Source organism: Monodelphis domestica, chromosome 3 (assembly GCF_027887165.1).
Source record: "Monodelphis domestica isolate mMonDom1 chromosome 3, mMonDom1.pri, whole genome shotgun sequence".
Classification (NCBI taxonomy): Eukaryota; Metazoa; Chordata; class Mammalia; order Didelphimorphia; family Didelphidae; genus Monodelphis; species Monodelphis domestica.
This window is the reverse complement of record NC_077229.1, coordinates 229,195,276-229,215,214: the sequence shown is the minus strand read 5'-3', so window position 1 is coordinate 229,215,214 and position 19,939 is coordinate 229,195,276.

The window sequence follows — 19,939 nt, the reverse complement described above, 5'->3', positions numbered from 1 at the left end:
TGATTCGTAAAAGATGGATCAGTAGGTAGAATGCTGGACCTTGTATCAGGAAGACCAAAATTTGAATCCTGAATTACCCTGAATAAGTCACTAACATATATTTGCATTAGTTTTATCATCTGGAAAATGGAGATGATAATAACTACTTCACAGGGTTGTCATGAGGATAAAATGAAATAATATTTGTAAAGGACCTAGCAAAACTTAAAGTGCTTTATAAATAACAATAATAATAATAGTAGTAGTAATGAATATCCTAGCAATTTTTTTTATCAGTATTCACAACAAAAATTTTCTTTCTGCTTAATAAGAGGTCATGTCTCTATCCAAATGGCATTCTGGTGTGTACCTATCAATTGATTTTTAGAGAATATGGGAATCTCATGTCTTTTGAGTACCAGTAAAGCTGGATCTTTTTTTCTAACTGTTTTATCCCGTGGCAGAATAATGACTAGAGTCCAGAATGGGTTTATTGTAGTTCTGGCTATGGCATTTACTGGTTAAATGTCCTTAACTAAATTCTGATTGTTGTCTCATTACCTAATTTGTTTAAATACAATTTGATTGTATATTTTTGTCTAAGTTGTGAGGAAAAGAATATAAATTGTTCATAATAATTTTTGGTGGCCTCTATTACCTTAGAGTACATACATTTGTTATTTACCAAACTACCTTTCACAGATGCTTATCTTATTGTTGAAAACCAAGCTAATATAGGAAAAATAACAATCACAAATGAAGGCTTAAAACAAAATGTTAAAATAGACAAGCTAAGTTTGCATTCTTAATTCCACAATAAAAAATGATTATTAAAACAAACAAAATTTACAAAAGATTGGTATAAGATATATTTTCCACAACAGTGGGAAGCTTCATCAGTGATATGACCTCTTAGATGCCAGTATGAGTCCTTTTAATAAAATATTCTTAATCTCAAGAAATTGGTATTTAAAAATATTTCTTTGGGTGCTAATCTGACTTTTTCATAAAGCATTAAGAAAGCATTTCACATTATTGATATTTATAAATTATACTGTTTACTTCCAATTCTTCCTATTTTTAAAGTTATTTGTTAAATAAGATGACATGGGGAGAGAGGTGGAAAAGAATGCAAGGGGAAACTTAAGAGATATAAAATTTTCAAAATCCATACAAATGCAATTTTCAAAAAAGAAGTGTTGGAAATTTAAGTTGTTTCTGCAGAACTAAATGTGAATTTTCTTTCATTTATCATGCTAATTAATAGAATCAACAAATAATGAAGCTGAAGAGAGTGAATCAAGGGTTCAGGAAAAAGGTAGAGTCTTAGGAACATGAAATGAATTTTCCAAGACTTGAGAGTTGAAAGAAAAAATAAACTCAATTTAGAGAAGATGTGAAAAATGGAGTATTAGAGGAGAAATGCTGAAGAAATGTTTGTCAAATGCTTCATGTTCTTGTTGAGGTAATAGGAGACCAGGTCATTTACTGAAACTGTGTGTGTGTGTATCCATCTAGATTCATTCACTATAAATTTTGTGGAGTAAAATCAGCTGAATTTTCAAATGTTCTTCAAAAAATGAGCAGGTCCTATAGAAGGAGGAAAGAAATCAGCCAATGATGGCTATTTAAAGATGAGGATTTGGAGGTTAGGATAAAAAAAGAATGTCAAAGAGGCAAGGTTAATAGAACAGTGACTGGTAAAACTATGGTAGTGTAAAACCATGGATTTGCTCTTGTTTGGGGAGGTAAATGAAATCATCACAAGGGAGATGACCTGAGAGAACAAGAATGATTTGGGATCCAAACATTTACTATAAGAGAGAGGAATAAATATAGAAATGAAGGAGCAAGATGAAGAAAGGGAAAAATGGAAGGGTAGAGGGCAGAATTTCAAAGTTTTTTGCAGGCAGTGAAAATTCTCAAAGCTATGAATTCTTTGACATAACTATATTGATGTATTATTGCTAAAGAATATGAAACCAGGTCTTGATTAGTATGAACGTGATTCTCCTGAACTGGTCACATTATTCAAATTCACACTGCATATATCTATTAGTCTGGAATATATCATGCAGTTGCAATTCAAATGGTAGAAATTTGAATATATGTGATTACTTCACAGGCTTTATTTTTTCACACTAAGTGGGACTATTTGAAAAGAGCCAATGGAGTTGCCTCAGAGTAAGTCAGCCTTAGTCCATTAAAAGGTGAAATAAGCCCTACATTTTCTCTTTAAATGTAGTAGAGCATATTTTCTCTCTTTCTATATATGTTTTTAAAATACTTACTTTTCATCTTAAGTATTGTTTCCAAGGCAAAAGAATGATAAGGGATAGACAATGGGGGTTAAATGACTTGCCCAGGGTCACAGAGCTAAGAAGTGTCTGAGGCCAGATCTGAACCCAGGATGTCTCATCTCTGGGCCTGGTTTTTAATTCACTGAGCCACCTAGCTGCTCCCTTCAATAAATATTTTAACTTTTATTTTTAAAATTTATTTCTCCTAAAGGAAATTAGGAGGAATAATAATCATTCTCTTTGAGTGAAATATTCAGAGTTGCAAAGAAGTTCAAAATCCTTGACAGTCTTTGTGAAATACTGGGTGTCATGGTTTCTAGGCTTTTTTGTTTCTAATTGCCATGTTTAACTGTCATCATTAATCCCTAAATATCATAAAGGAAAAGTTCCTCTATAAGTCATTACTATATGACTAAATAATTCTCTTTTAAAAATCCTCTTGATATTTCCTCTCTAAGTAAAATAATCCTGCTGTGTTTGCACATATGATTTTCTCTATTTGACTATCCCATGGTACAACTGCAAGAAAACATATACTACTCTTTTCATATTTTCATTAGATCTCATTTAGTGTCACTTCAGAAAACTCATCCCTATCAACTATCATTATTGAATTCTGACACATTTAGTTTTTATTAACTGTTTTATAAGATGATTATGCAAAAATTCCTGAGAAGGTCAAAGTAGATGGCTGAAAATATCTCTGTCTCCCATCTCCCCAGAGAAGAGGAGTAGATTAAAACACACATACCCAAGATGTATGTGTATACATTTCACATACATGTGAAATATTCCTTATGTGTGTGTCAGCAAATATTTGTTCATCACCTACTATGTACCTGGGATAAGCAAGGAACTAAAATTACAAAGACAAAAAATTAAATATTCCCTACTTTATAGAAGTATAACATTCTATGAAAGATAAAATATGCCCAAATATGTGTATAAAGAGTAAAAAATAGAAGATGAAAATTTGAGGAATTGAAAAAGTTTTTATTAAGAAGATAATGCTTGAGTTAATTTATGAAGGAAGTAAAAAATTCTGTTAAGGAGAGGGTGAAGAGATGATAGTATTCAAGACAAAGGGGATGGTTAATATTCTGTGTCCAGAAGAGCAGGAAGGCCAATTTGGCTATTCCATAAAGTATAGGAAAATTAATAATGTAAAATGAAGCTTGAAAGGTAAATTAGGGATTAGTTTTTAAAGGATTTAGAAGTCTAAAGGTGGAGTGTATATTTTATCCTAGAGGCAACTAAGAGCCACTGCAGTTTATTGACAAGAAAAATGGCACAGTCAGAGCTGTGCTTTAGAAAAAAATATCTGGTGGCTTTGTAGACCCAAAAGATGTAATATCTCCACAAGGAGAGTCTTCATAAGAGTGGGTTATCTACACTAACCTGTTCCTCTCTTCCTAAAAAACCTCAATCCCTGTTCTTGGCTAAGCTATGACTATCCCCCCACCCCCTTAGTTGGTATAAGGAACTGGTCTGTGTAAGTTTAGTAAGGCTCAGGGAAGATCCTAGATCCAAAAGGACCTAGACCTAGTCTCACAAGCTGTGCAGACAAGTTGGTCAGGATCACCAGGTTCTGCTTCAAGGAAATACAGCACCAGAGACAGCAAGCAGGACAGGGACAAGGACAGGATCAGCCACTAAAGAAATGCAGCCATCACCTCTAGATATCTCCAGAGAGGACATCTAGCAGTCTCAATACCAGTCTAACCCTCCCTTCAAAGTTCCAGAATCTTTTCTGCTGGTCTCATGCCACTCTCCATTGCAAACTAACACACTTTCCTCCTTAACTTTTCCTTGTAACAAACCTACTATTTATTTTTGTAGAGTTCATGAGCTAAGAATTTTTTCTTCATTTTAAATGATTGAAAATAAAAAAAGAAGAATTTTTCATGATACATAATATGATATGAAATTAAAATTTTAGTGCCCATAAATAAAGTTTTATTGGGACACAATCATGCTCATTTGTTTTCTTATTTTCTGTGGCTGCTTTTGTTCCAATGGCAGAGTTGAGGAATTGTGATAGGAACAATACTTGGTTCCCTCCTCACTTTCCACTGCTCCTTCAGCCCAATGGAAAATGCAGTAACACAATTATAACTCGACAATGTTTCAGATACTCTGTGAATCACCATACCATATTTTCATTTTATTACTAGTGTATACTCATTATATCAAACAAACCTATATGGGGAAAAGTTGAATGTTTTGAGTTCAGGGTCAAGATAATTTTTTCTGATGAAGAAGAATTGTCCTTAACCATCATTATCAAACACTGAATGGTAGAAATTAGCTTTTGATGCAGATTTAATAATGTTTGCAGATTTGATGTTTCTTAATGGGTTCAACTTAAAATTTAAGATAAATTTGATAAGTAATGCTGTTTGAATGACAAGTAATATCAAGTTTCTTAAATAATTACTATGTTGTCAAAAGTTAAAACATGAGATCAGCCTTCTCACACACATTTTCAGTAGTTCTGTTTTCTGAGCTCAAACTATAGTGTCAATTACCTTTTTCTGGCCTATGTGTAAGTGCCAAAGGAATTTTGGTATTTCAAAAGCCATTTAACTGTGTAATTTAGGAGCTTCTACTTAATATTTGATTGGAAGTAATTAATTTGAAATGTAAAAATGTTGAAACATGACAAAAGTCAAGTATCAAGAGAAGAATCTAAATTGAATAGACTATAAGCAAAATTCCCAAGGGGGGGGCAGGAGGACCAGGTAGATTTACAATTATTTATTTATATACAATTATATATACAATATATGCAATATACAATTAATTATACCAAACATTTAAAGATTATCTAATTCCAATATTAAATAAATTATTTGAAATAATAGGTAAAGAAGGAGTTTTACCAATTTCTTTTTATTACACAAATATGTTGCTGATATATAAACCAGGAAGAACAAAAACAGAGAAAGAAAAACATAAACCAATTTCATTAATAATATGGTTGCAATTATCCCAAATAAAATACTCTCTAGGAGACTACAACAATATTTAATAAATATAATACATTGCAACCAAATATGATTTATACCAGGAATGGAGGGATGGTTTAATATAAGGAAAATTTCAACATAATTGACTATATTTAATAAAAAAGCAATTAACATTATATGATTATATCAATGGATTCAGTAAAAGCCTGTATCAACATACAACACTCATTCCTATTAAAACACTGGAAATCATGGGTATAAATGATTTTTTCTTAATATTATATGAAGCATCTATCTAAAATTATCAGCAAATATTGTTTTTAATGGGGAAAAGCTAGAAGCCTTCTGAATAAGATCAAGAGTGAAACAAGGATGCCCATTATCATCAATACTATTTAATATAGTATTAAAAATCCAAATTATCAATAAGAGAATAAAGAAGAAAATGAATGAATCAGAATGGGCAAAGAGATAATAAAAACATCTCTGCAAGTGACATGATGGTATATATGTAAAATACTAGAGATTCGAATACAAAATTATTTGAAACTATCAAAAATTTCAACAAAGTAGCAGGATATAAAGTAAAACCACATAAATAATCATTATTTTTATATATTACTAAGCAAGTCCTCTAAGAACTATTTAAAATAACCATAGGTAGAATAAAATACCTTGGAGCACATCTGCCAAAAATAAATGACAGAACTACATGAAAATAATTATAATACACATTTTACTATCTAAATCATCTGAGATATATTAATTACTTATGAAGTGGCAGGGTCAATATAAATAAAATGCCAATCCTATCTAAACTAATCTACTTATTCAATGCCATCCCAATTAATTTACCAAAACAATATTTTACTGATCTATAACAAACAAAATTCTTTTGTAAAAACAAAAGATCAAGAATATTAGAAGAACTAATGAAAAAATTAAAGGAAGAAGGTCTTTTAGTACCAAATTTTAAAATGTATCATAAAGCAGTCATTTTCAATACTATCTGGCACTAAGAAATAGAAAGTAGATAAGTGAAACAGGACAGATATAAAATAATAGTAGTAAAAATTATAATAACCTTTTATTTGACAAAAGCATAGATCTAGGTTTAGGGGATAAGGATTAATTATTCTGTAAAAATTGTTGGGACAATTGAAAAGTAGTTGGTCAGAAATTAGGTAAAACCTAATTCTTACATCATTTTAAGTAAGATTAAGTAAAGATTTAAGTAAGATTAAGTAAAATGGATACATGATCTAGACATAAGAAGAGATAGAAATAAATTAGAAGAACTGAGAACATATTACCTATTAAATTTATTGATAGGATTGGAATTTATCAGCCAACAAGAGATGGAGAGCATTGTGAGATATAAAATGGCTATGGAAAAATAGGGACACTATTACATTTTTATTGGAACTGTGAATTGATCCAACCTTTTTGAAGACCAATTTGCAAGTATACCCAGAGATTTATAAAACTGTCTATACCCTTAGATGCAGCAATCTTGTTGTGTCTGTTTACTAAGGAGATCAGGAATAAAGAAAAAGAACCTTTTTGTTCCAAAATATTTATAGCAGATTTCTTTCTGGTGTCAAAGAACTGGAAATTAAGGGGATGTCTATCAAATGGGGAATTACTAAACAAATTGTGGTACATGATTGTAATGGAATACTACTGCATCTTAAGAAATAATGAACACAGTAACTTTTAAAAAAGGAAAGAACTACATGAGATTATGAACAGTGAAATAAGCAGAACAAAGAGAATATTATACACAGCTACAGATTTAGTACCTGAAGAATAAATTATAGATATTACCTCCAGAGAATGAACTGAAAAAAATGGAAACTTGAAATGTATTATATCTATATCCATATTTATATCTATGTCTATATATTGTGAACCTTAAAATTTCTAAGAACCTACTTCATAGGGTTAGGATTGTAAACCTTGAAGAAATTCCCAGACCCTACTTCATGGGGTTGGGTTAAGACCATTCCCCATTGGGACCATTCCCGATTTGGGCACTGAAGGTACTTAGATCAGGAATGTGAGAACTCTACTTAGATCAGGAATGTGAGAGCTCTACTCCACCCCTACTTAAGTCTGCCCTAGGGAAAGATAAAGTTGTAAATTCTTTGCTGAACAATGAAAAGTACTTAAACCCATACTTATAGTAAGACAAAAAGTTCTTTAAGCCATGCCTATTTTAGGACTAATACAAAAGGGTGCTAAGTACCTATAAAGGTCAAGCAATTTGTGAATTTACAAGGAACAAAGAGGTGAGAAACTTACTCAGAGTTTTCCTGGTATGAATTACTCAAAAATTTACAGCTTCTTAGGTGTGAACTAAGAATGGTCTGCCCTTTGAAAAAGGTCTACTGTGATTGGTAGATGTGAGAACTTAGGGGAGGTGACATAGGAGAAAATTCCCTATATAAGGAGATGACAGTCTCCTAAGAAAGAAGAGTCTCTAAGGAGGCTCTGAAGACAGTCTGAAGAAGGCTGACTCTGGCTGGAACTCCCTCTGAGGAGACTCTGTCCCTCTGAATTCTTGCTTGGACAGATCTTGTGGTTAGTGATTAAGGACTGACTGATCTCTCTCTTAAGACTCAGGTCTAGGCCATGTTGGCTTAAGGCCCTTCATACTTATTCCTTTTTCTCTCTTTAATTCCTCATTTGTATTAATTAAAATCTCTATAAAACCCAGTTAACTTGGGTATATTTCATAATTGGGAATATTTCCCTGGTGACCACCTTATATTTGATTAAAAAACAAGACACTGTCTTGAAACTATATTTTCTGTGGTCACAATTTACTCATACACTCTTATATCTACTACAATTTACTCTTCCACTCTTTTAACTGCCACAATTTATTTCTTCCACTATTTTAATCACTACAGTTTATGGCCTCAACCATTTTAATTATTACAATATATAAATATATGTTTCCAAAATGATGACTTCTATGATGGTAAGAAGGGAGAAAAGGGGTTAGACACATTAAAATAAATTCTATTATTAAAAAAATAGCAAAATATATTGACCAAGTAGTTCAAAAAATCTAATAGAATTTTAAAAATATCTTCCAAGAAATGAACATTCTCAATTAAATTCATATGCTCTTAGATCAGTATCAGTATTTGAAAGTATTTACATTCATGAGAATCAGTATATAGAGGAACTATGCAACATTATGTTAAAGATACATATGAATATATGAATATTTGGTATCATTTTTGATGATAGAGAACATGGACTTTGAACTTATATTAAGCAAGATGCTATTCACCTCACCCCAAAAGAATTACATTCTATTTAGCTGACCTATATGACAAAAATTACTTTATTAGTAGTATATTTTTAATTTTGCCAAGAAAAATTGTGAAAATTTGTTTTTTTCTCTTGTTGTATAAATATATACATACTTTACTTGATTTTGACTTTTGGCCCACAGCCTAAAATATTTGCCATCTGGCTCTTTGCAAATAAAAAAGCATGCTGGTACTTGTTCTAGACAATCAACAGAAAAATAAATTAAGTCTTGACTCTGAGGCACAAAGACTCACCAAGAACATTTAAAAGTCTTTAAGCTGGTTCCAGCATGTATATTCATACATTGAACATACAACATACACAGTTGAATATGGACATACAAATACCTATACATGTATACATGGTAGTAGCAGATACAGTGAGTATATATATATATATATATATATATATATATATATATATATATATATATATATATATATATATATATATATATATATTTACCTGTATTTATCTAGGACTTTCCTGATGAAAGAGGATTCTCAAAGATTTTGAATAACCTCCATAGGATGATAGAGAAACCTTATGCCAGACTGGCACTTAAGAGAATTCAGTATTTTTTGAGGTTCTAATTATTTTGAGGAAAGGTTTTGGGCTATCAGAGAAAGTAGAAAGGAAAGAGTGATATATCACTCATATTCAAAGAATGTAAAGTTAGATGAGAGAAGATAAACAATGAATGGAGAAGTGGACAGAGACCAACCTGAGGTGGCCTTTGTGGTAATTTTGGCAGCTTAGATAACATTTTAAAAATAACATTTACCTGAGTTTTGAATTCCATTGCAGCCTTATAAACTTTAAATTCTTATTCATATGCTTTCTTTTACTTGATTATACTAATACAATCTTAGACTATCAAGAATGATTTCATCTAATAGTAATCTTGCTTATAAATTCACATCTTGATATTGACAGAGAGAAGAGACATTAAGCTACAGGAGAAAATCCTGTTAGGACAAGTTTGGTAATTTCTCTTAATATTACAGAATATACTCGCTAAAATATCCCCTAAATCCAGAGAGAAATAATTACTAAGTGCACAAGACAGTTCGAAACAACTGGGTCAGGGTTTGATACTGTGATCTTGAAGTGTATCTAAGAGATCTTATATCATATTATGCCACTTTTATATTCTCTACATGTATTGTACATATGTGTATGTAAATACACATATTTAAACAATATACTTACATAATATACCTGATTATCTTTACATTAATTTAGAAATAAACATCTGTATTTCTCTATCCCTCTTATCTCTCACTAATGGGGGTGTGGCCTGATAATGCCTCTTGATTTTAAACAGAAATGAGGAAAATGCAAAAAATATATTACAAATAGTTCACATGAACAAAACCATTTTTATTTTTGTATGTTTGAATTATTTTGACAACTCTGAAAAATTAAAAAATATTATTCCACAGGACTTCCTTTAAATGAGAACATCTAGTATTTATGAATATTTGCTAATATTATTAAGCTTCTTTTCTCAGCATAGGAAATAAACTAGTCCAATGTCTCATAAAAAAACAAACAAACAAACTTAAAGTCAAAAGGTCAACTAAATGCTCTATGTTGTTTTTTTTTTCAGATGTGCAGTCAGAAAGAAATTCTAATATATATACTTTCTTCTTATAACTAATTCAGAATTCAGTTCTGTTAGCTCTAGGGCAGAGTTTTACCGTCTCATCTCTGGTAGTCATTTTTCCTTTGTCACAGGATATGAAATGAGAATACATTGTGTTCCACAGTGTAGTGTAGTTGTAAGGATGAATAAATGGGATGTTTACAGACTGATCATACCTACAACCAACATTATTAAAGTTTAAATTCATATGATGCTTTCTGGAAGACCCTTTCAAAAAGGAATAAACCCTACTGCGTTTTCAGAAGGGCATTTTCAACTAGCAAACAAATAAAGATGAGACTGAACTCTGGGAAGAGATCTAATACCTGGAGTTCTGATAAAAAGGAAATAAGCACAGAGGGAAGTAAAAGGACTATGAAGCAGAGGGAGAAGCTTAGAGCCCTTGCAAAAATAGTAGAGTCAGAATACTAGCCTGTGTTAGAAAGGAGCTTTTATTTCTGAAGAAACACTGAAGAAAGTCTCAAAAAGTGAGGGGGCTAATTAGCAGATGGGATTATTGTTGCAAATGAAGTATAAGCAGGCCTTTTTAAAAGTTCAATTTTTAGATAATATACTAAAAATCATCACTTTTCTCTATCTACCCCATCAGGGCTCCATCTGCTTTCTGTCCTGAAAAGCCTGTTTAAAAATGTGGTTATCCTAATGTTGCAAAATATATTTCCACTTATCGCAGTTCTTGTAAAACACTTCTTGGTTTTTGTTTTTGTTTTGGAAGATGTTCCCTCTGAAAATATATACACATGCAAAAAAAGCATGAACAGAAATGTCTTAATCCCTTAACCCATCATTAATTTTATCACAGGACATATTCAGAAATTTCCACAGGACAAGTATACACATACCTATAATATACATGTGAATATAAACATGCACATGCATATGTAGGCATGTATATTTTATAACATTTTGATGTAAAAACAAATTTAATGCTGCCAAATATTTTATGAAATTCTTATTATATGCAAAGCATTGTGCCAGGTACCAAGATCATAATGACTTAGGAAAATAGTTCCCATCCCTGTTAAATTCTACTGGGAGATATACAAGGTGAATATATTAATCAATACAAGAAAATTTGAGGATAGGACTGAGGGCTAAGTAAAAGTTTTACCATAGTAGATTATACCTATCCTAGCCTTAAGGGAAGCAAAAGATTTTAATGGGTGCAGATCAGGACACTTCAGAGACCATAGAATCACTACACAGTCAAGGAAATAGGAGATCAAGTGTCAGTTTTCTCATCTGTAAACTAGGAATAATACTTTGACTACCTACCTCAGAAGCCTATTGTGATGTAAGATATCCTTAATGTTAATGATTTAAAAACATCTCAATGAGAAGGTTCAAGTTCTATAAATTTTCCATATGTTTTACTTAGACATTCACATTATTCCATGGAGAATATCATTAAAAAATAAGAATGATATTGGTTTGACTTCATCAGCAAAATTTTAATTACAAGATCTGCTAGACACATCAGCTTTTCAGTATTTAAGCACCAAAGCAAAACAAAGCCAAGTTAAATGTGAAAATTAAATCTTTAAGGAATTCCTAAAGCAATTAGTACCTGTGCAATTAATTTGTCAGTTAATCCTCTTCTGCCTTGATGTCTTTCGTATTGTTGTCTCAAACTGTTACTTACTTTTTATGCTCCTGCTTTGTCCTTGTCTGTCTGTCTCAACTCCTCAATTATTTTATAAACTTTTTTGAGGGTTGTGAATATATAATATTCCCATAACTTTGGGAATATGATCTCTGCTCCATAGATATTAATTTTGTTTTTTTATGCTTTTCTTTCCTTTAATCATTAGCATAACAGGCACCAAAATACTTAGGCAGAAATATCTTCCTACTGTCAAAATTATTCATGAAATAAATAAGCTGAAATTTGGGAAAGATCTTAGAGATCATTCATTCAAGAAGTATTTTTGTTAAATATCTCTTATGAGCAAAGTTGCAGAGGTTATAAAGCTACCATAGACCTTGCTCCCAAGAGCTTATCTTTTAATTACTTGAAAGTTTACACAATTACCTATGATAGAGAGAAAGTTCATTCTGTGAGCAAGTGTCATGGTATAGTGGAAAGAGGGAAGGCTATGGAGTCAGTGGATGTAGTTTCAACTCTTGTTCCTGAAGACTATTATCTCTGTGACCTTGGGCAAGTCATTTACATTCTGTCAGAAGCCTCCAGGTGTAACAACTTTTCATGCCACTGGACCCAGGCATCGACTTTTCCACTTAAATCTCCTTCACGCACAAGTGTCTTTGTGCACACTCATCTACATCACAGATGAAAATGCACAAAGACAATCATCATCCTCTGTTACCGAGAGACTACTATCTTCAATTTCAACAACTGCAAAATGGAGGATGGTGAACCACATGACCTTGAAAGTCCTTTCCACTTTTGAAGCTACAATACAATGAAAGTGAATGCAAAAGATTTATCTAAGTATAGCAATTTAAGGGAGAAATAATTTTTATCAAAGGGTGTGAAGTATGAGAAGATTGGAAAGGTGGTAGAAGCTATAATTTAGGAAAGTTTGAATACCACCCAGAGGATTTGAGGGAATCTTATATTACAAAAAGGATTTAATCTCTAATGTCAAATGTCACTAAGAGGTCAAGAATAATAAGAATGATAATCCATTTGCCTCAGTGACAATATTATTAGTGAATATAATATAATGATGGAATAAAATCCCATCTTTTACAGTAAGCTTTTTGGAACCTTTCATTTTATTGCTTCTGTCTTTTGATTATTTTCTACATAACCTATACATAGATTGTTTGTGAATATTTATTTATATGTGATTTTCCCTATTAGATAGTGAGCTCCTCAGGACAGAGATCGTCTTTTGCTGTTCTTTGCATTTCTAGCTCTTAGCTTAGCATAGTGCTAGCAACATAGTAGGCACTAAATAAATGCTTATCTTTTGACTGTTCCTCCTTGTCACTGTTCCATAGGTAAAACATTTGAAGGAAAGAAGGAAAATTCACATCTGTATTTTTATTCTTTATACTACACAATACATTTAGCAATTTAGAAACATTTTTGCTCAGAAGCATGTAGATACCATTTTTATTATTTGTCCTCATGGATATTAGCATTCTTTTCTACCAGATTGAGGAGGAGCACATTTTTCTTTGAATGTACTTTTTGTCTCATGAATTTATTATGGTAATTCTTGTTACTTTGAATATATGTGGAGATAAGTTACTTCTTATCTTGAAAACAATGGTTCAAAGAAATCCTTTCCCAGGTAGATGTGTCACATCTTTGATTTCATGTTTCCATCAAACAGATCCCTTTCCTAATTTGCTTATTGCATATGTTGGCAAAAGGTTAGTAGAGTTTTATGACTGCCAAATATTTATGTATATGTGCACGTTTTTCAAATTAAAATAATAAATGTTTTCTGTTCTTACTCAGAGTATTAAAGCACTGAAGAAGTGAAATTTAAATGATGATTTAAAAACTGAATTCTGCCCATTTTCTTACATTGAAATTGATAACAGGGATTTTCACAAATTTAAAATAGAGTTGAAAATAATGTAAAGTATAGCTCATGTCAGTGTAATCTAGGTGTCATAAGGATTTCTATTCAGGTTCTCTAGGCTCATTAATACCAACATAAAACCATAAAGGTAAGTCTGGGATTTTCAAAGTGGGGTATACTATATAACTTTGACTCACTATTCTTTAAGGGCCCTAAAAGTAACCATGGTGTGTGTGTGTGTCTGTGTGTGTGTGTGAGGGACTGAGGGAATACACACTACTACCACACATCATTGCTACTACTCTATTAATACCTGTCACCTTTGTGCTTCCCATTTATATAAAATTAGTAGGCATGACAACTGCAAATCTCAAGCTTAACATATTTACTTAATGATAAGGCAAAAACAAGAATAATGATACTATTTATGCAAGAGAAGACAAAAAGTAAAAAAAAAATCATATTTCTTATAATAGAAGAAAAAAGCAAGAATAATTAGAAGCTTATAGTCCAATTGTAAAACTGGTTTGCACACTACCACAAATACTATCAGTGTTCAGAAGGAAGAATAGGTATACACAACAACATAATAGGGAGTTACATAAATTGGAAAATTCCTGGGTCTAGTGACAAGTTGTAACTTTGGACTATAGATTCTGGACTCAATCCTTTGTAGCTACAGTAATGATTTTCATTACGCAAAGCCACTTTTTTTGCAAGCTGCTCCTTGTCTGGCCCTTATAAACATACTACTAGACAGATCTATTCTTTTTTTTTTTTGACTTGAGTATGAACTCTATTTAAGTGAGGCAGTTTCCCAAAGTTGTGAGCTTTACTCTCTGTTCCAGAGTCTTTGGAGTCCAGTGATAAGATAGGAGTCAAGATGACTGATACTGTCACAGGATACCTTCTTTTTCTTTCCCTTTTTATATTTAGAATATTTTTCCATGGTTACATGATTCATTATTCCCCCCACCACCACTTGCTCTTTCCTCCCCCTTCTGGAGTTGAAAAGAAGTTCCACTGGGTTATACATGTATCATTGTTCAAAACCTATTTCCATGTTATTCATATTTGTAATAGAGTAATCTTTTAACATCAAATCCCAAATCATATCCCTATTGAACTACATGATCGATCATGTGTTTTTCTTCTGTGTTTCTGTTCCCATAGTTCTTTCTCTGGATGTGGATAGCATTCTTTCTCATAAATTCCTCTGGATTATGTTGGGTCATTTAATTACTGCTAGTAGAAAAGATTATTACATGCAATTGTGCCACAATGTATCAGTCTCCATGTACAATGTTATGCTGTTCTGCTCCTTTCACTCTACATCAATTCTTGGAGGTCTTTCCAGTTCACATGGATTTCCTTCAGTTCATGATTCATTTCAGCAAAATAATATTCCATCATCATCAGATGCCACATTTTTTCAGTCATTCCCCAATCTATGGGTACCCTCTCATTTTCCAATATTTTGCCACAGAGTGCAGCTATAAATATTTAAATATTTATAAATATTTATTATCTCTTTGATATACAAACCCAACAGTGGTGTAGTTGAGACAAAGGGTAGGAATTCTTTTAAAGCCCTTTGGGCATAGTTCCAAATTGCCCTCCAGAATGGTTGGATCAATTTACAACTCCAACAGCAGTGAATTAGTGTCCCAATTTTGCCTCATCCTCTCCAACATTTATCACTTTCCTTTTTCTGCCATGTTGACCAGTCTGATAGGTCACTAGCGGTGGTACTTCAGACTTGTTATAATTTGCATTTCTTTAATCAGGAGGAATTTATAACACTTTTTGCTGTGCTTATTGATAGTTTTTACTTCATCATATGAAAACTAGGCAGATCTATTCTTTCATCAATGACAATCTTTTTTTTGCTCACAGCCATTCTTAATATGGCAATCGTGAAAAAGTGTTAAGCTTTTTCAGTGACTAGCAGTTTCCTTAAGCCAGAGAAATATTGTGCTTTTTAGATCTTTAAATAAAAAGGGATTGTGTTTTGTCCAGTTAATTATAATTCTTTCCATCTGAGTAGGGTGGAGTAGTTTTAAAATTCACATTTCTCATAGAAAAGCATAGCTCACAGCCCAAGTCCTCCTACCTCCCCATTTATCCCTCACCACAATAAAAAGCAGAAGAGAATTATCAGGTATCCCTGAGAGATTTTTCCCCTTCTGAGGCTATAAATGGCAATAAAGAGCAATAAGTTATATTGAAGCAGGATTTAATACTCCTCCAAACCACCCCGCAGCTGAACTGTCTCTCTCAACTGGCAAATCAATGACTAATCAGTAGGCTCCCAGAAAAGCAGCTGATGTCATCTTGTCTAGTCAGCTTCTATCACATTCCCTATTCTATTGTCTTAAAGAAACTTTTCTCATGACCATCTTTGGACGTAGATTTAAGTAAACCCTAAATCTGTCACTTTATATCTATTAGGATTAAAATAGATTTGGGGTTAATTTTGGGATTTAGGGTTAATAACACAATGAAGATCCTGTCTGGGTAAATTGGAGTCCTACTTGGAATCTTGAAGCAGAATTCCTGGTGAGGGGCTCTGAGAATTCAGGGAAGCTTGAAATGGTTGGTTTTCCAACTGTCAGACTCTCTCTGGGAGTTAACCTTTGCTTGGAGAGGTTGGTTGGTTCCTGGTCTCTGGATTTACTCTGGAAAATACTGGTCATTAAGAGTGGAAGCAGGTTGGAGTTTGGAAGATAAGTTGGTGATGAAGCCCAGAAGAGAAGAAGGAATGAGAAACTGTTTGTCATCTGTATGGTTCCAGAGTGCAGGCTTTTAAGCCTTGCTAGGCCCAGAAACCTGATTAGGCACAGAAAGAACTGATGTGAGCTGAAATAATCAAAAGAGACAGTTACTTAAGATATATAAACGTATTATAACTAGCATATGGTATTTACCATAGATTTTTGGGTTTCAGTGGTAGATTTAAAGAGATCAGTGGAGTCCTGGACCCCAGGCATAAGAAACTCTGTGAGGAGTCTTAGTTTGGGAATTGGGATAAGTTAGACCCCCTTAGAGTTAGGGATCCTATCCTCAACTTTTTAATCCATCCTTACCTGTCCTTAAACCTTTTAAACCTTATTAAATAGAGGTTTTTGTTTTCTTAAAAACTGTCTCCAAGCCATTTACTTAGTTATCCTTGTGTAGGTCCAAAACCAATTTCACTGAGCCTCAGCTCACAACAGCTCCAACTCAACTGTCAGCCAGCTACCCTTTTACCACCAACAACAACCACAGAGACTATAAAGAAGGGGCAGTTTATCTCTATAATTTCCAACAACCTTAAATTAATCTGAGCTTCAGTTTCATTATTAATAAAATGAAAGAAAATGATACTTTCTATGACTACTATACAGTATTATTCTGGGAATGTATATGGAAACACTTAAAAAAAACCCTACAAAGGACAATAGAAATACAAAGCATTTTTAATTAGCTTCACTATAATATAAAAGTATGGAATTAGCTATGAGATAGGTTGTGAGATCTATGAAATCCTGTAGCATATTAAGGTGATTTGAATCACTACCCTATTATTTATAGAGATCTAGTATATAGCCAATTATCTGTGGTAACAGTGCCAATCTAATGCATGAATAGCCTAAGCAAATTCAATTTCTATTGCTCAAAGAGTATCAGAGGATGAATGGATCTGAAAATACATTAATTTTTTTGTTTTTAAAATTGCATTTCAGGGTTATCCACACAATGAAAAACATCTAACACCTTAACTCATATATCTTTTGTGGTACAAGTTGGTCTGTTCCTCCCTTCTCTTTACATTTCTACCTTTTCTTTCAGATTTTCTGCCTGTTTCTCTTTTCATGACGATGTCCTTGTCTTTCTTTTCACTCTTCTATACTCCTTTTGGCCCCTCTACCCCCTTCCATTCTTTCTTTACCTCTCTCTTCTTCCCTCTCTCTTCTTTAGCCCTTAGAAATAGCAATTAGCTAAAAAAGGCTTAAAGTCTCCTGCTTCACAATAGTGGAATTTTCTTATTTTATTTATTTATTTATTTTAAGTTACATGGAGAAAAACTTTTGAATTTTTTTTTTGACATTTTAGGACTCAGATTTTCTCCCTCCCCTTCTATTCCTTCCCTTAAAGGATAATTAGTCTGACATATATTATGTCAGTGCTTTCATGTAATAGATATTTCCATATCACTTACATATCACACACAGAATAAAAAAAAACTTGTGAAAGAAATAAAATAGAAAGCAGGGACTTCAGGTCAAGATGGTGGCTTAGAGAAAGCTAAAGTTCAGATCTCTGGAAACCCTTTCCTACCAATCTCAAACTATATGCTCCTAGGGTGCCGAAATTCAAAACGATCAACAGTACAGACCCTGGGAATCCTCCTCCTGGACCTGGACCTGGTTCAAAAGGTAAGGCCAACCTCAAAAGCCAGAACCCAAGATCACTTGGACCTAAGGAGTAGGAGAGCTGAGTCCAAGGCTACAGAGGGAAACTTAGACCTGAGATTGTAACCCCCTGGCCGGATCCTTCCATCTGAGTTCCAGTGAAAGTCACTGCCCTCAGAACTCTGGGAAGCTGTAGCCCCTCCCCCCTCAGAGAGCAGGGTCGTCTGAAACAACAGAAATCCCCAGGGCCGGCAAGACAGCCTCATGGCCAGCTATTCTGAAGGCAACTTCCGGAAAGCAACCCGACCCAGTCGAGGGGGGACCCAAACAACAGGGAAACAGAGAGAGCCAGAGGAGAGTGTAACCCCCTGGCCAGATCCTTCCATTCCAGTTCCAGTGAAAGTCACTGCCTTAAGGAATACTCAGTTCAACCCAGGGAAAGCTCATAGAATGGACAATCTGCCCAGGACTAAAACCTCTGAACACCAGACAGAGATAAGAAAAGATAATCCTCCCCATTCAGAGATGGCAAACTCCACAGAAGCACAGAAGCCCCCAAATCCCCAAAAAAATAAGAAGAAAGGGGTGACTTTGGACACATTCCATGAAGCAAAAATACAAAATACAGAGGAGATAGAAGACAATACACAAGAAAATGCTCCGAAACCTTCCAAAGGAAATGGAAACTCTCCACAAACCCATGAAGAATTTGAATCAGAAATGACCAAAACGATGGAAGCCATCTGGGAGGAAAAGTGGGAAATAATGCAAAAGAAATTCACGCATCTACAAAACCGGTGTGACCAAACTGAAAAGGAAAACCAGGCTTTAAAGTTTAGAATCAGGCAACTGGAAGACAATGATCATGTAAAAGAGCAAGAATTAATAAAGCAAAGCCAAAATACCAAGCAATTAGAAGAGAATATAAAATATCTCACCAACAAGGTGACAGACCTGGAAAATAGAGGGAGAAGTGATAATTTAAGAATAATTGGACTTCCAGAAAAGCCAGAAACAAACACCAAACTCAACATCATGATACAAGATATAATCAAAGAAAATTGCCCAGAGACTCTAGAACAAGGGGGCAATACAGCCACTGACAGAGCTCACAGAACACCTTCTACACTAAACCCCCAAAAGACAACTCCCAGGAATGTAATTGCCAAATTCCAAAGCTATCAAACAAAAGAAAAAATCCTACAGGAAGCCAGAAAAAGACAATTTAGATATAAAGGAATGCCAATCAGGGTCACACAAGACCTTGCAAGTTCTACTCTGAATGATCATAAATGGAACATGATCTTCAGAAAGGCAAGAGAGCTGGGTCTTCAAACAAGAATCAGCTACCAAGCAAAACTGACTATATACTTCCAGGGGAAAGTATGGGCATTCAACAAAATAGAAGATTTCCAACTTTTTTGCAAAGAAAAGACCAGAGCTCTGTGGAAAGTTTGATACTGAAAAACAAAGAGCAAGGAATACCTGAAAAGGTAAATATTAAGGAAAGGGGAAAGGAGAAAAATGTTATCTTCTTCTTTTATTCAAACTCTCTTCTATAAGGATTACATTTATATCAATCTATGTATACTAACATGTGGGGAAAATGTAATGTATAAACAGGGGGTAAAGAAAGACCAAATAGAATAATCTTTCTCACACAAAGATTCACATGGGAAGGGGAGGGGAAGAAAACTCCTATAAGAAGGAGAGGAAGAGAGGGTTTTTTACTTAAACCTTAATCTCAGGGAAATCAACTCTGAGAGGGAAAAACATCCAGATCCATTGGGATCTTGAATTC